The sequence below is a fragment of the Monodelphis domestica genome, chromosome 5 (assembly GCF_027887165.1).
Source record: "Monodelphis domestica isolate mMonDom1 chromosome 5, mMonDom1.pri, whole genome shotgun sequence".
NCBI classification, from domain to species: Eukaryota; Metazoa; Chordata; class Mammalia; order Didelphimorphia; family Didelphidae; genus Monodelphis; species Monodelphis domestica.
The window spans coordinates 67837571-67854801 of NC_077231.1; the positions used below are offsets into that span (position 1 = coordinate 67837571).

Here is a 17231-nt window from a genome sequence, read left to right on the forward strand (position 1 = left end):
AGAAGAGGCTCTTACCAGAGGCAGGGAAACAATTCTCTCAGCTAGATCCAGCCGCGCTGTGTGCAGGCGGGCAGCATGAGTGATCCTTGGGCCTCACACAAAAGAGAGATAATTGGCTCTCAATGAAGAGATGTAAACATTCATCATAATGCCACTGGTACTAGAGCTAAAAGCTACCTCAGCTGCTCTATGTACTCTGACTCGAAGATGATGTCACAAACATCAACTGGGTGTACTCTCATTGGCTTCTGTTACCTGGAATCATATCTTAACCCTAACCTGTCAGCTGCAAATTGAAAAGCTGAGCTCTGACTGTATTTTTTTTTTTCTGATGGGGAGGCGGGGGAGGTAAAAGCAGCATGGAGCTACATGATAATCACACACTGGAAATAACATCAACAACAAAAATTCAAAGACTAATTTGCCTAATTAATTAAACAGGAGCCCTGGGGAACTGAATTTTCATAATCTGTTCACTAAATGACAGTAATCATCAAAATATTATACAGCATGGGTATGAAAAGAAAAAATGGGTAATGTACACACAGCGTCTGGGTATTGCACTTCTGGAGTTATCATTTCATTGTTCTCTGTGAAATTAAAATGAAAACAAGTTTTGAAACTATGAGACACTTTATGGACAACTGTGATGCCTTTGAGCAGGACAGATGCCTGAATTTCCAATCCTTGAAATAGAATAAAAAGGGGAAAAATATAAAAAACTGGGATTTTGAAAAGTAGTATTTCTGGAAAATATTTTAGAAATAAGACTTGTAGTATTGGATCAAAACCACAATGTCTTCACTATAATAGGTACATATGTGGGGGTATACCTTAGGCTATTCTATGTCATAGGAACTCTAGACAGTTATTTATAAATCCATTTTCCCATGATACTGTTATATTCTCTTTCAGTGGGGGTATAAAGGTCCTTGTTATTCATCTCTTGTAGTCTGTTTCTTTCTTTAACTCTAACACAAACATTTCTCCCAGGCATAAATCAGTAGGGGGGCAGAATAATGGACTCAACTCTGCCTTAGACACTTGATAAAGGGACACATTTCTAATTACCTTGAAGTTTCATGTAACCTCATCAAATGCTGTAAAGACTCTGAAGTCCACATGACTGATGCAAAGACTGGGCAGTGAGTGGGAACTTCATTAACACCTTTGAGACTTTAAAGACATTTCCATGCATGCTATCACCTTGGTTCTTATGCCCATTCACAAGAGAATCTGGCCAGATAAAAGCACCAACTTTATTTGCCTTATTTCTGTATATTTTGTACTCAATATCAATAAAATACCTTTTTAAAATTTTTATCAGTTGGAATGTTTTTGTCTATTATCTGAAGTTAAAAGAAATTTCAAGAAATATGCTTTGCTTCTTAAAAATGCACAGGTTGCATTTTTAAGAAGATCTGTTATACTGTTTCCTCAACTAAAGAGAATGGAAATATTTTATCTTAAAACAAGATCATAAAATTAGGAATGGAATTTCCTAAAAGTGGACAGCAAAATATTATAAAACATACTTTGGAAAGGAGTTGTCTAGATCATCCTGCTCATTTCACTTGTGAGGAAACTGCTACAGAGAGATCAAGATGTAAAAGGTGACAGTAATGAATATCAGCATTAAAATGTAAAGGAAGGGGGCAGCTGGGTAGTGCTCAGTGGATTCAGACCTAAAGACAGGAGGTGTGAGGTTCACTCTGACCTGATTCATTTCCTAACTGTGTGACCTTGGGCAAGTCACTTAATCTCCCTTGCTTAGCTCTTACCACTCTTCTGCCTTGAACCAATACACATTATTGATTCTAAGACAGAAGATAAGGGTTCTTTAAAAAAATTTTAGACCAATCATATAACTTCAAGATTAATATTCTTTCTGCTCAACAGCATTGTCTTCATACCTTTATGCCTCAGAATCCCTGGCCTCATTCAAGGTTCATCTTGGCTACCTCCTCCTCTAGAAATTTTTCCATGATTATCTTAGACATTAGTGTTCTTCCACCCTAAACTGAATATTATGTTGCATGTAAATTTCATTTACTTCTCCCATGTTTTTACCTCTAATAAATTATAAACTCTTTCAGGTCAGAATTGTTCCATTTTTTTTGTATTTTTATGGATGGAACCTGGTATAGAATAAATGATCAAGGAATACTTATTGATGAATGAAAAGTAGCTTAGAAATCTACTTTGATAAAATATTCCAAATAATCTCTACACTACCCACTATAGTCCCTATTTCTCAATGACAGAAGGTCAAGGGATTAAATTATGGAAAATTTACACAACAATCACAGGAAGGAATTTGGAAGCAAATTTATTAGTCAAAATTTACTTTAGGTCAAAGTGAAAGACGATTTAATTCTTCTTAAAATAGATGAGGTTTCAGATGGAAATTTGCATTTCAAACCAAGACTCATTGCCACATAGAAGGATATAAAACTATAAAAGATCAGAAAGATGAATTTAGAAGATGACTACGCCTCTTGTGTTTCTGGTTGATGGATGAAAAAGGTAAGATGTGCTAGTTTCTGTGAAGATTTGAGTCTGTAAAAATATCTAAGAAGTAAAATGTATTTATATCTATGATATAGGAAATTTAATGTAATAAATAGCTACCTTCAAAGATAAATAACTGATAAATTTTGATTATATGATCTACCTCTTGACAAGAATGCTAATATAAGAGTATCATAGATAGAAAGAACCTTAAAGGCTGCTATGTCTAAAACTTTTATTTTAGACATGAAGATGCTAAGGCAAAGGAATATTAAATGACTTTACATATTTTTCCTAGTGTTAACAATAGTAGTAAAACTTTTCTCTCATCTAGTGATTCTTTTTTTTTAATTTGTTTTGGATGAAGAAGTCCAACAACTTGTGCACACAAATATATGCCAATAAATAAAAGACAAAATGAAAGCCAAGAAAGCAATATTCTGCCATGATGTATCAAGTAATACTTGGTAAATACAATTAACTAACATGCTCCGAATCAGTTGGTAGACACTAGAATTTAAACCCGTGTTATAATTCAAATAAACATTCTTTTAATATACCACCATTTTAGCTTGATTGTTATTCACTAGGCTGGAGAGCTGCCCTAGGAGGGCATGACAAGCCCTCCATACCAGAGATAGTACCCCTCCCTGAGCACCCCATATACCCCACCTCTGACCCTCACCTGACACCCAGCTCTCACTTGTGGCTCCCAGTAGCTGCTAGCATGAGGCAGCGGCCACACCCTGGGCAAAGGCTTTGACAGGCTGGCTAAACCTTGTGAGGGTAGCCATCGGGTCGTCGACCCATGGTGAACTAGGGCTTTGCTCACCCAGCATGTGAAGACTGCTTTGGCTGAACAGACAGAAGAAACCAATAAGAAGGTTCAACAGCTGAGATGGCAATGCAGCAAAGCACTGTGGAGTGCTTAGGGTGTGTTGGAGCACAAAGGACAACATGGCCATCCAATGCAGCTGAGGAAGTCTCCAGGTGTAACAACTTTCCGTGCCACTGGACCCAGGCTTCCAACACCGAGAGGGTGGGACTGTCTCTGCATCGACTTTTCCACTTAAATCTCCTTCATGCACAAGTGTCTTTGTGCACACTCATCTATGCACCATAGATGAAAACGCACAAAGACAATCATCATCCTCGGTTACCAAGAGATTACTACTATTCACTAGGATTAGTGTAGATTCTTAATAAAGGCAGGGGGAACATGGGGAAAGCAGTTAGAATGATAGAATCAAAAATACAGAACTCAAAGATATTTTGAATGCTTTGCAGTTAAATCTCCAAAATTTACAGATGAAGAAAATGAGGCAAAGACCTAAGTGAATGACCTAACATCATTTAAGTAGCAATTATCAGAAGTAGGGTTAAAATCCAGATCCTCTAACACCAAAGCCAGTGATCAAAGAATTATATAATGTTCCCAACTTATGGTTGTCTATCCCAGTTTTCTCATCTGTAAAATTAGTTGGTCGCAATAAATGGTCCCATTTAGATTTTAATCTGTGATCCTAAAGAGTGCCCATTTTTAGTTAGTGATAATTATATAAGTTTATATCTGATAAAACTGTATCATTGTCACATACATAATGTCATTCAGTTATTTCAGTTATTTCTAACTCTTCCTGACCGTATTTGAGGTTTTCTTAGCAAAAATGCTGGAATGGTTTGCCATTGCTTTCTACACTTCATTTTACAAATGAGGAACTAAGCAATAGGGTTAAGAAACTTCCCCAGGGACACAGAGCTTGTAAGTGTCTGAGGGCAGATTTAAACCTGGGAAGATGAGTCTCCCTGGCTCTGAGCCTTGCACTCTATCTTGTGAGCCAGCTAGCTACCCTATATATAACGTTATAGAAAAATATGTTATAAATATATATAATTTGTACTTTTATATATTCATCTTATTGCTTTATGTAATAAATGACATATAAAGCAAAGCATATGCACATGTTACATATGATATATTTTTGTATGCTTATATTAGGATATATTCATATATACATAAATGTTTAAGTTGTCACATCAATAAGCCATGCATGATAATTAGCCTTGTGAATATGTCACCACATTTTATATATCTAGAAGATATTATGATTTGTATTTCTTATACAGGTCAGTGACCTTGTAACATTATTGATGAGTGGAATAAATACAACTTACAGCAGCAGTATAAGAAAATAATGCAATATTTCAATGGTAATGTCTCTTTTTGAAGACTATAGTTATTAAAGGTCAACCTCTTCCAGTAGATTTATTTGCCATATATCCTGTTGAAAAGTCTAATGACACCCTGACATTAGTCTGAACATGTACTTGGGACTAAAGCCAACAATAATAAGACATCTTGAATGTGATGTGAATTGTGATAGTCAGACAAAGACAAACTCTCCCTAATATCATTTTTAAATGTTATTATCCCAAACACTAGCTAGCCTTAATCATTGAAAAATAAATATTATTCTTGTCTTGATAATTAATGGGATGATTAAGAGGTTATTACTTCTACTTTTTAATAGGGGGAATTTTTTTGCCTCTTGGAATCAGGTTTTAAAACCAGAAATATAACAGGGAATCTATCTCATAGACTATTTGGGGCATGTTATTTCTACATTTCTAAAGGTGTGGTTGGAGCAATGGACTTGGATTCAGAAAGATCTAGGTTCAAATTCTTTCTCTACTACTTACTAGTTGTTTGACCATGAAGATCATGAGAACTCTGCTTTAGAAAGGGAAGGTATCTCTAAGACAGGATAGGCCAACCTAATCAGGTGAAGGATGAGAAAAGTGATTCCTACGTATCTTGACCAAGTTCACATAGTTAGTGATTTAGACTGTGATATCTATGAGAATATGGAAGGTTTTTGTCTTTTTTTAGGACACCACAGTTCAAATCTGACCTTAGACACTTACTAGCCATCTGACCTCTGGATAAGTCACTAAAATTCTGTCTGCTTATATTTCTTCAAATATAAAATAGGAATAACAAAATTACCCGCCTTAGAGGGTTGTTGTGAAGATCCTATAAAATGATTTTTGTTAAGTGTTTAATACAGTTCCTGACACATAGTAGGAACTTAATCCATGCTCATTTCTTTTCTCTTCATCTCTTAGCACAAGCCCTAGCATAGTAGGGGCTTCATACAAGACTCTAGACTGACTAAATTATCTGGGCCAAGATTTGAGGATAGTTTTTCTAACTTTAAATCTAGTATCATTTCTCTTGCATTGCTCTCTCTGTGTTTCAGACCTTTCTCTAAGGCTTATCTACAAAACCAGACAGGTAATATTCTGTCACAATGTTACCTTGCATTCCCTGCTCTGATAAAATCAGAGATCCCTTTCTTTTGGGGGGGTCTTGGTACTTAAAAAGCACCTCTTGGGTCACTTTCTATCTGATGTCAGATGCTAGGAACCTTTTTCTCTAATAAGCCTGGATTTAAAAACTGTATACTAATTTACCATTCAGTTTGGGGGGAGGGGGGTGAGTGTTTTATCTCCACTTAAGAGAATTCAAACTTTTATAGAATAAATATAATTTCTTTTTTTTTTGTCTTTGTGTCCTCTCCACTTGGTATAGCACTTGCCAAATAGTATATAATAAACACTTGTTGATTGGTTAAACAATGGTTTACTATGGTAAAAAAAAAACAACAACCATCTTATTCTAGTAATATATTTTTATATATACATTTAGTATATTATAGGTCTTTAAATGGAATAGCTAGTTAGCAACTGTCAAATCTAAGATAGAATATTTGCAAATATTACTCATTTAATGACTTAACAATGGACATTCATCTTGGTTTTATTCTGATGCAATCCATATTATTGAACTTTCTTTCTCCCTGGTATATCTGGAGAACATGAAGGCTATTAAAAAAATCTTTTGACCAATCAGACAAGAATACTTTGGAGTTCAAGCCAAGTACATCTCATTTTTATTACCATACTTACACACTATATATTTCCCAGGAGCTGAAATCATTGCAGTATTTAATTGCTTGACAATTATTTCTGTTACATCAATTTACTGGTTAAACTAATTATTTATATTATCAAAACAAATCAGCACTAGAGGCTAATTAAACTAAAGACATCATCCTCCAACATTTTCTAACCAACATATTAAAAAGGTTTAGGTTAATACTAATTTCAGGGAAAAAAAGTTACATACCCTTAAGGTAATCATTTTTCACATAGGACTGAAGAATTTTGGACAGTTACCAAATGTTATGAATTTGATTTCACTCTCAAAAAAGTTAGATATCAGAACATGTCACTTTACTACTTTCTGGCAGGTCATTACCTACTTATCCACAAGATGGCAGCTCTGTTTACATGGTCACTAACTCGTATAATCATCTATTCCAGTTTATTTGCCATTTCATAGCAAATATTTTCAATAAGACACATACAAACGTTTAAAAATTATAATATCTTCCCACCCTTTCTGTTCAGGGGTAGCAAGGGTAGAATGTGCAAGAGTATAATGAAAATGTTGAAATATTTATATTACTTAAGAAATTAAGACTTTTAAAAAACATGTTTTAATAACATTACATAACATTTCATAATATTTAAACACATATTTGAATAGTTATTTTATTAAAAAGAGACAGTGAATAAAGAGATCAGTTCTTATAAATTAGAAAACCCGAGTTCAGTCACTGTTTCTAACACAGTATTGCTTCTGACCCTGGGAAAAACACTTAACCTCTCAATTCCTGGACAGTCTTCTAAAATTTTAAATTATAACAGCTCTTATATACATCAGCAGAGGATGTCATCTTATAAAGAGATCCCCACATTAATGAAATCACACATCTAAACTAAAACAAAACAAACCCCTCCCCATATAAGATCCTAATTCTGAATCGAAGCTTCATTTTCCAATTTTATTTCCAAAATTCACACAACAGAACAACATCTCAAACCCTAATAAGTCTGTATCTCTAATTACATATCAACTATCACCTTTGTGTTAAAAACTCCCAAACTTCTTATTTTCTTTTTGTTAATTTTAATTTTTATATGTCAATGCAGTCTTTAAAAACTGTTTTCTGAGATTTTATGATCTGATATGATATAGGTTATTTCCATGTTTGTCTTGTCATGAAAGGAGACATATAATCTACACCAGAGAACAATTCATTGAAGAAATAAAGTGAAGAATGTCATGCTTCAATCTGCATTCAACTAAATTTTTCATTTTCAACTGATCTTTCCAGCAACCAACCATATTTGCAATTGCCAATCCTATTTTTCTACCTAGTACATCAAATTCAACAAGCCTGATACTGCTCTCATCCCCATCTTCCCTCACAAGCTTTCTCAAATCAGCTCCTCCTTCTCACTTCTCTATTTCTGTTGAGGATATCTCTCTTCTATCAGACAGCCAAGATCATCAGCTCTTTGTCATTACCCCCTCAATTTCACTCCTACTCAAAATGTCTAAATCTTGCTGATTTAATTTCTGTAAAGTCTTTCAGAACCATCACCAACCTTAGGGCCCTTTTCACCATTTAAATCATTCTCATAGTTAGTGTTCTCTATGTCTACTAAGGTGAATATAAATCTCAACCTGCTATTGACTTTTCAGGCCATGAATCCCGAACTGTTTAATTTGTAGAAGATAAAATGGTACTCAATGAAGGTCAAGTGACTTGCCCAGGGACATACAGTTTGTGCCAGAGACAGGATTTGAAATAAATTGTACCTCCAATATCCTAACCATTAGACCATGTTGCATCTTATACTTAATTTTTCTTTTTTTAATTTTAGTACATAACATGTTTTTTGTCTCTCTGGAATTAGAAAAGTGCTGATTAGTGCTCATTTAGAATCTCTAATAACTTTTAGCTTTATTGTCTACCCATGTTTCTCTGAATTCTGTGATCTGATAACTTTCATCTTACAATCGGGTCAGAAATTGTTCCTTTATAAGGCAAACTTTTGGTGCTAGAAGAAAATACTGAAAGAGATATAGGGAAAGTTATTTTTCCTCTTGTATTAAAAAAAACCATGAATTGCCTGACATCAAGGGCAGGGGATGGGTGGAAAGAAGCACATTTTAAATATGATTTAAAATCATAGAGTCAATTTCATAGCATTGTTAAAAATAGCAATTAGAAACATAAACTCATCAGTATATAATTTATTTTTAAATTCCCATTACATTTTGTCACTTTTCCTTATTCCCCTAGCTAAAAAGCATCTTCCCTTATTTGAAAACTCATAGAATTTTGTACTTCTTATGATAGTATTATGTTCTATTTTGGATTAAAATATTTTTTATATGCATCTTCCTAATTCTGATAAATTCCACATGATACAAGTGGTGCCTAAATTTGATCTAATTGCTAAAGTTTCTAGTCTAGTACCTAGTCTCATGTTGGCAAACCTATGCGACCCATGCAGGAGCATACAGAAGGAGGCTGTTCCCATCCCCCTCTCCACCTGTGCCTAAGGACATTTTTCACATCATTTGTCCCTCTTCTCAGCAGACCAATGGGAGTGATTCTTCCCTCCCCTGACTAGGACAAGGTGGGGAGCTTGCATGTGGCATGAGGGCTGCAGTTTAGGCACTTGATCTCTAAAGTTTTTAAAAGGTTTGCCATCATTGCCCTAGGCTATATTGGATAATCAGGAAATATTAGTTCATGTGAAATTCAAATAAACAAGTGTTAACAGCTGTGTTGTATCTGATATTGATCAACTTTGAAAGGGGACCCATATCATCTAAGTGACCATATGCATATATCTATAAGCCCTCTTCAATTATATATTGTTTTCATCATCATTCTATTGCATATGCATCAGAGTGTGCTGAGGGTTATTAACAAATAAGAATTTATTAAGCATCTACAGTATATAATATATTATGACAAGGACTAGAATTACAAAGGAAAGCAAAAATCAGTTTCTGCTCTCAAGGAATTTTGTTTATTTGAATTTGTTTATTGGAATATATGTATATATATATATATATTAATATGACTTAATAAGAGGTCATTTTCACTAGTTTATGGCAACAAAAGTGTCATTCAATTTGACAAAATTTAAGTGATTCAATTCTAAGCTTTAAATCAGGAGTCCTGATTTGCAATACTTCTTAAATCTCCTATTAGCTCTGCAATTGCTGACAAGTCTCAAACTTTATGGACTTTAGTTTTCTCATTTGTAGAATGGGTATTAAATTTATTCCATCCCTTTCAGGGTTGTTGTGAAATAAACAGACTTTGCCAAACTTTAAAAGGACCAGATATTATCATGACTGTTTATTATTAATAAAATAAACATTATAATTATAAATATTAAAATGAAAGAAATCACAATTATTATAACATTTATAAAGCACCTAAATGTATGTGTAAGATATAGAGCCTATAGAATAAAGATGCACAAAAATTAGTATAATAAGAATCTTGTTTTTACTCTATTAAATTCCTATTACTATGCCTTCCTTTATGATTTTCCCTCTGCATTAAAAGAATACCCTCCCTTTCCCCTTTTACTAGTCTTCAACATGTCTTTTGAGAAGACACTTTAGTTCTCACTAGCTTTGACTTGGAATTCCTTGAGAGCAGAGACTGATTTTTGCTTTCCTTTGTAATTCTAGTCCTTTTCATAATATATTATATACTATAGATGCTTAATAAATGCTTATTTGTTAATAACCCTCAGCCTACACTCTGATGCAAATGCAATAGAATAACAAAATCAATGAGTAGTAGAAGAGAAAGGCGTCTTTGAAATCTATATACTTATTTCTTTTTACAAATGAAGAAAGTCCATTTCTTAAAGTGCCACTGAATGTATACTATTTGAGATCCAATGGAAATTTATATAAGAAATCAAGGTTCTAGTCACTTAGTTAGGGGACTCAGTCTGAAAAGAAAGTATATATCTAACCCATTGAGTTAAGAGCAGTGGTCAAAAAGATACATTTAAAGTAGTGTCTCAGCTGAGGAGGGTCTGCATTACATATATATATATATATATATATATATACACACACATATATATACATAGACATACATAAACTCATCTCTGCATAGTACATGTATATGCAAGTATATGAATGCACAAATAATACACATGTGTTTATGCCATGCATACTACATGTGATACATGTGTTATATGAACTTATGTATACATATCACATGATACATGAAAATGTGGATCGATGGTATTTATGTGTGTTGTATTGTATAATTATATATAAATATATACACAGATAATATATATGCATATATTTTCCTTTAAATGGATTACATTCTTATGTGTTAAGAACACCCTTCCCTTCTCTTCTTCCTCTTTGTTCTTCTAGTACTTTCATCTTCAGAATGAACTTTAAGACATAGATCTTCAGTAAAGCTTAATGAGGGTGGTTCTGAGCTTTTTGTGAATCAACTCAACTTTATCTGCTTTTGAAAATCCTTCCTCTTCACACACTTGTAATTACCCCTGTGACAGCTGGGTTATAAAAGAAATTTTTCTTTCTTTCTTTCCTTCCTTCCTTCCTTCCTTCCTTCCTTCCTTCCTTCCTTCCTTCCTTCCTTCCTTCCTTCCTTCCTTCCTTCCTTCCTTCCTTCCTTCCTTCCTTCCTTCCTTCCTTCCTTCCTTCCTTCCTTCCTTCCTTCCTTCCTTCCTCCTTTTTTCCTTCCTTCCTTACTTTTTCCTTCCTTACTTACTTTTTTCCTTCCTTCCTTCCTTTTTCCTTCCTTCCTTCCTTCCTTCCTTCCTTCCTTCCTTATTTCCTTTCTTCCTTCTTTCCTTTCTTTCTTCCTTTTTTCCTTCCTTCCTTCCTTCCTTCCTTCTTTTCTTCCTTCTTCCTTCCTTCCTTCTTTCCTTCCTTCCCTCATTCCTTATGTCCTTCCTTCTTTCTTCTTCTGCTCTTTTTCTATCATCTAACACCACAATTATTTTTTTCTTCAAATGACTTGCCTTTATTACTGATTGTTACATGACTAGTAATTTTTAAATGCAATTGTTCAATATTTGATTTCAATTTGACATTGCTTCAGTTTGATCTTAGCTGGCTTATTTAGGTTTCTTCAATTTTAGAAGGGTCACAATGGGCTTATATTAAGCCTTATATTAAAACTGTTCTTTTGTGAATAACTCTTTAAGTTATGAAGAATTATTGGATTTATACTGAGATTCATGCTACTATTGTGTGATCTGTTTCCTTCCTACTGATCTTCATATTATGTTTCTTAACACCATAACCTAATCTAGCTATACTGTGTTAATTTGTGTTGTCCCAAACATCTCCTTTGTTTTCCCACCTCTATACTTTTTATATCTCTTCTACCTGGAGTTTGACAGTATAGTTACCCTTGAAACTAGGAAGATCTAAAATAGAGGCCTTAAACTGGCATATTAGTTATGGAGTCCCTGAGGCAAGTCCCTTTCCTCTCAGTGTTCTCTATAAATAAAAGTTTTAGAGCTTTCATTAGCAAGTATTTATTGAACATCCACTACATACCAAGCAGTGTGCTAAGTTCTGAGTGTATGAAAAAAGAAAATAAATATTCCCTTCTCCAAAAAAATCCCATAATATAATGGGAAAAATAACTTGAAAACAATTATATATACATATTATATAGAGAGAATAAATTCATGGTGATCTTAGAGGGCAGGTAACAAAATTAAGGAAAATTAAGAAAGATTTTTTTGCTGAAGGTCCAAGTTTGGCTTAGACTTGAAGGAAGATCATGGAAACAGGAGGGAAAGTTAAGGAGCAGTGAATTCCAGGCAGGAGAGATAGTAAAATTCCTGGAATTGATAGATAAAATGTCATGTAGGAGATAGTTAAAAAGAGCAGGCACAGTGAAGTATAGTTTGTGGAAGGGAATGGGTATGAAAAAAATAAAGGTAGGAAGATACCAGCCCTTCTTGATAGAAGAATTTTCTCAATTATGTATAACTTGATAAGAAATGAATTGGGTAAATTCAGATTAAAACAATTAGAAAAACATTAATAGTTCAAGGATATATTGATACAATATATTAAAAATGGCAATCCTACCTAAATTAATTTATCTATTCACTACAACACTGATTAAATTTTCCAACAATTATTTCATAGAATAAAAAAAATAATGAAATTCATCTGGAAGAACAAAAAAATCAAAAATATCAAGGGAATCAATTAAAAATTTAAAGATGGAGGCCCAGCCACACCAGATTTTAAATTATATTATAAGGTAGCAACCATCAGAATAATCTGGTATTGGAGAGAAATATACTAGTATATCAAAGGAATAGGCTAGGTACTCAACATGTGGTAGTTAATGTCCATAGAAACTTAGTGTTTGAGAAATGCAAAATCTAAGCTTTGGGGGGAAAAACTCACTATTTGACAAAAAAACAAACAAACAAAAAAAATGCTGGGGAATTTGGAGGGGGAACATAGAAAAATATACTTGTCAAACCTATGAAAAAGAGACAAATTTATGACCAAACAGGACATAGAGAACATTACAAAAATGAGGTGAATTATTTGATGACATTAAATTATAATGGTTTTGTACAAACAAAACAACTGCAAGCAAGATTACAAAGGAAACAACAAATTGGGGGGAAAATAATGTGCCGCTTATGAAGGCTTCATTTCTTAAATACATAGAAGACTCAGTATAATTTGTAAGGAAAAAAATTTCCAGAATTGAAAAATGGTCAAGGAACATGAACAGGTAGTTCTCAGAAGAAGAAATTAAAACTATCTTTTAGTCATATGGGAAAAAAAAACACTCCAAATTACTATTGAGTGGAGAAATGCAAATTAAAACAATACTGAAAGAGTATCTCATACCTCTCAGATTGGCTAACATGATCAAAAAAGAAAAAAAGATAAATGTTAGAGGGGATGTAGGAAAATTGGAACACTAACATTGTTTTTAGAACTGGGAACTGATACAACCATTGTAGAAAGAAATATGAGACCATGCTAAAAGGACCATAAATCTATGCATACTCTTTGACCCAGCAATAAAATAACTTACTTTGTATACCAAAGGAATCAGAGTTAAGGAAAGAGGACCTACCTAACAAGAATATTTTAGCTGCTCTTTTTGTATTGGCAAGAATTGAAAACTGAAAGGTTGTCCATCACTTGGGGAACAGCTGAACAAGTTGTATATGGTTTAATGAAAAACCATTGTGCCATAAGAAATGATGAATAAGATGAGTTCAGAAAAAACCTGGAAATAATTATATGACATAATGTTACATGGTGTAAAGTGAAGTGAAAAGAACCAGGAAAATAATATATATGTTAACAGAAATATACAATGATCAACCATGGAAACTCAACTCATCGGCAAAGCCAATTCCCAAGTTATCCACAAAGAACCCATAATGAAAATAGTATCCACAGCAAAAGTAGGATATCTTGATGTCTGATTGCAGATCAAATCTTGCCATCTTCCACTTTATTTCCTTCATGAGTTTTTTTTATTATTCTTTTTATATATGATATGGGTCTTCTGTCATGGCATGAGCACTATAGAAATATGTATTGCATGAAAACATTGATATAACATATATCAGATTATTTACTACCTCAGGGAAGGGAAGAAGGAATGGGGGAAGAAAAATCTGAATTCAAAAAAGCCTGAAAGCAATTATCAAAAATTGTTTATAGGGGGCAGCTGGGTGGCTCAGTAGATTGAGAGTCAGGCCCGGAGACAGGAGGTCCTGGGTTCAAATCTGACCTTAGACATGTTCTAGCTGTGTGACTCTGGATAAGTCATTTAACCCCCGTTGCCTAGCCCTTACTGCTCTTCTGCCTTGGAACCAATACCCAACATTGAATCTAAGACAGAAGGTAAGGGTTTTAAAAAATGTTTCTAAGAATATCAATTCATTAGTAATATCTTCTCCCTATTCCTCTATATTCCATACAAATTCACAGAGTTATGAGGTCACCTAATTTGTTTTCCTATATCTTTATAGTTCAGAAATATGGAATGAGAGATTCTGAGGAATATTCAGGACTTGCCCCAGGTCCCACATAGTGCATGTGACAAGAGGTGGGAGCTGAACTCCTTTAATATAGTATGCAGCTTTCTTTCCACTATAGTAAGTTTCTCAGTCCCTGAAATAATGAGACACTGATTCATTTAATAGCTTTTGTTCCTAGTGGTGGAGCCACCAGGTAATTCTTCCATTCCTGGAATATCTCTTAAGATGAAATTGTCTGTGTTCTTTCCCAAAGGGTATGTTTCAGAGTATCATTCTTTGGAAGCCACCAAGTTTCTATAACCTTCAGGGCTCTTTAATATTCCTTTTTTATTTTATATCTTTGATGATCTTTTATATGTGAGCCCCTAATTATCTGGGTATTCAGAAACAGAGGCTCAGTTTTTTACCTCAAGTATTATGATGGTTCTCTGCCTAGTCTCAAATTCTGCCAAATATGAAGAGCTCAGAACATAAAAAGTTGATTTCTTCTATTTATGGTTCAGCTGTTCTTCATTGGTGGTTAGAATATAATTGTTCTCAGGGTTCTAGTGATTTTCCTTATAAAACATTCAACTTTATCAGTTCTTATGTTCATTCCTAAATAAGATCCTATACAAAGAGAGGAGTAGGGACATTGGATAAGATCATTTGGATTACTAATAGACCACCATGTCTAAAAGTGCCATTACCATGCCCATTATTTTGTCACCCTATCTCTTTTTTACTTTGCTTTTCAGAAAATCTTTAGAATATAGTCAATTTTCCATGATAGTGTAGGCAATTAAGTGTCATACTGAATAGAGTGCCAGGTTTGGATTTAGGAAGAGCTCAGTTCAAGTCTCATCTCAGATACTTACTATTTTCTCCTGGGCAAGTTATTTAACTTATTTTCCCCTCAATTTGCTCAGATATAAAGTGAGGATAACCATAACACCTACCTTCCAGGGTTCTTATAAGGATCAAATACGAAAATAATTGTAAAGCACTTAGGGAAAGAATGCTGATGAATTTAGAACCATTCTCCATAAGTCATTATTTGAAAATTAATTACTCAGTTTAGTCCATGATCTCACTAAGGTCCAGTGATTCTTTTCAAGTCAATAACACTTCAAATCCCATGGTAAACCACTTAAGATAAACTGACAAAGGTAGATAATATGTACACTATTTGGATCGAACAAATAGTCAAATTGTTTTAAATTTAAAGACAATGAAAAATGATACTGGCTCTCAAATACCAAGTCAAATTTGAAAAACACAATATGGATAGCATAAAGCCACTGGCTTTCCTGGCAGATGTTGTTGGATAAATTCAAATGCTTAAGGTTTTGTAGAAATCAGATCCATTAACTTGCCAGTGCTGCTGAATCAAGTCATTCAGTAGTACTCTAATCATTCTAATTAGAACTCTTGGTGAAGAACCTAATCCTTACCTTAAAGCAATTTTGGGAGCACATCCTCTTCCTTAAATCTTTTCCAGGGGGATCTTGGAATTTAGCTTTAGTGCATTCACACATACACATGTCACAATTTTCTAAAACTACAAAATCATTGCCCCCCAAACCAAAGCAGGAGCCTTTTGACCTATGTTCCTTGTTGAAATTACAATCTTGGTTTCAGAAATCTTAGCAAGAATCTAATTACTCTTTTGCCTTATAATATTTCCTCCTGGTTCTTTCCCCATTGCTTATAAACCATATCCCATTTTTTACTTATCCTTAAACTCTTTCCTACACATACTCATCAATATAGTAATAATGGCCTCCTTGTTCCTTTCACATGACACTCTTCCAAGTCTATTCTCTCTCCCTTTTTTTAAACTCTTACCTTCTGTCTTGGAACCAATATATTGGTTCCAAGGCAGAAGGGTGGTAAGCTCTAGGCAATGGGGGTTAAGTGACTTGTGTAGGGTCACACAGCTGGGAAATGTCTGAGGCCAGATTTGAACCCAGGTCCTCCTGTCTTTAGGCTTGACTCTCAATCCACTGAGCTACCCAGCTGCCCTCAAGTCCATTTTCTTAAAAGAAGCTCAATGTCCCTGGTGGGCCTGAAGTCATGGAGATCAGAGTTAAAATCAGCCTTGGACATTTGTTACATCAATGATCCAGGGTAAATCACTAAAATTCTACTAGCACCATTTTCCTCGATTGTAAAATAGGGATGATAATTGCACCTATCTCACAGGTTTGTTATGAGGATTTCATGAACTGATCATTGTAAAGCACTTAGAACAGTGCCTGGCAAATGATAAGTTTTTAAGTAGATGCTTATTTCATTTGTTTCTTTCTTTCTTTGTACTGCCTCTTTTCCATGCCTATAATACTTTCCCTCTTCGATCCCTGTCTTCCTTTAAAACATTTAAAATCTGATGTTATACAAGTGGTCTTTCTCTTCTCCTGCCTTCCAATGCCTTCTTTCTTAGATAACCTCAGAAAAGAAAATCTTCCATGTGCAAAGTTTTTTTGTTGTTGTTGTTGTTTCTGTTTTTAGACATTGTCTTTTGTTTTAACATGAAGGTTCTTTGAAGGCAAGTATTGAGTTTTTACTTTACTTTGTATCCACATCATTTAGCATAGTGCCTGCAAGTGTTTAATAAAATATTTAGTTGTTATACAATTGTATCTGTTGTGTCTGATTCACTGTGACCCCACTTTTGGATTTTTCTTGACAAAGATACTAAAGTATTTTCAATGTCTTTTCCATTTCCTTCTTCACGAAGGAAATTTTACAGATGA

General features: G+C 34.1%; 1 protein-coding gene across 13 annotated transcripts in view; it reads right to left on the reverse strand.

Annotated features, from left to right (window-relative positions):
• Nucleotides 1–17231, reverse strand: part of MGAT4C (MGAT4 family member C) — a 1236972-nt gene that overhangs the window by 388147 nt on the left and 831594 nt on the right. For 2 of the 13 annotated variants that reach the window (XM_056798605.1, XM_056798602.1), the window contains exon 1: nucleotides 16–162. The exons of 8 other annotated variants lie outside the window; for them this stretch is intronic. The gene's annotated coding sequence lies outside the window, so the exon portion shown is untranslated. Of the gene's footprint in view, nucleotides 1–15; nucleotides 163–17231 lie in introns of those variants that run through there. 3 more of the 13 variants (XM_056798601.1, XM_056798598.1, XM_056798600.1) reach the window with 2 other exon arrangements.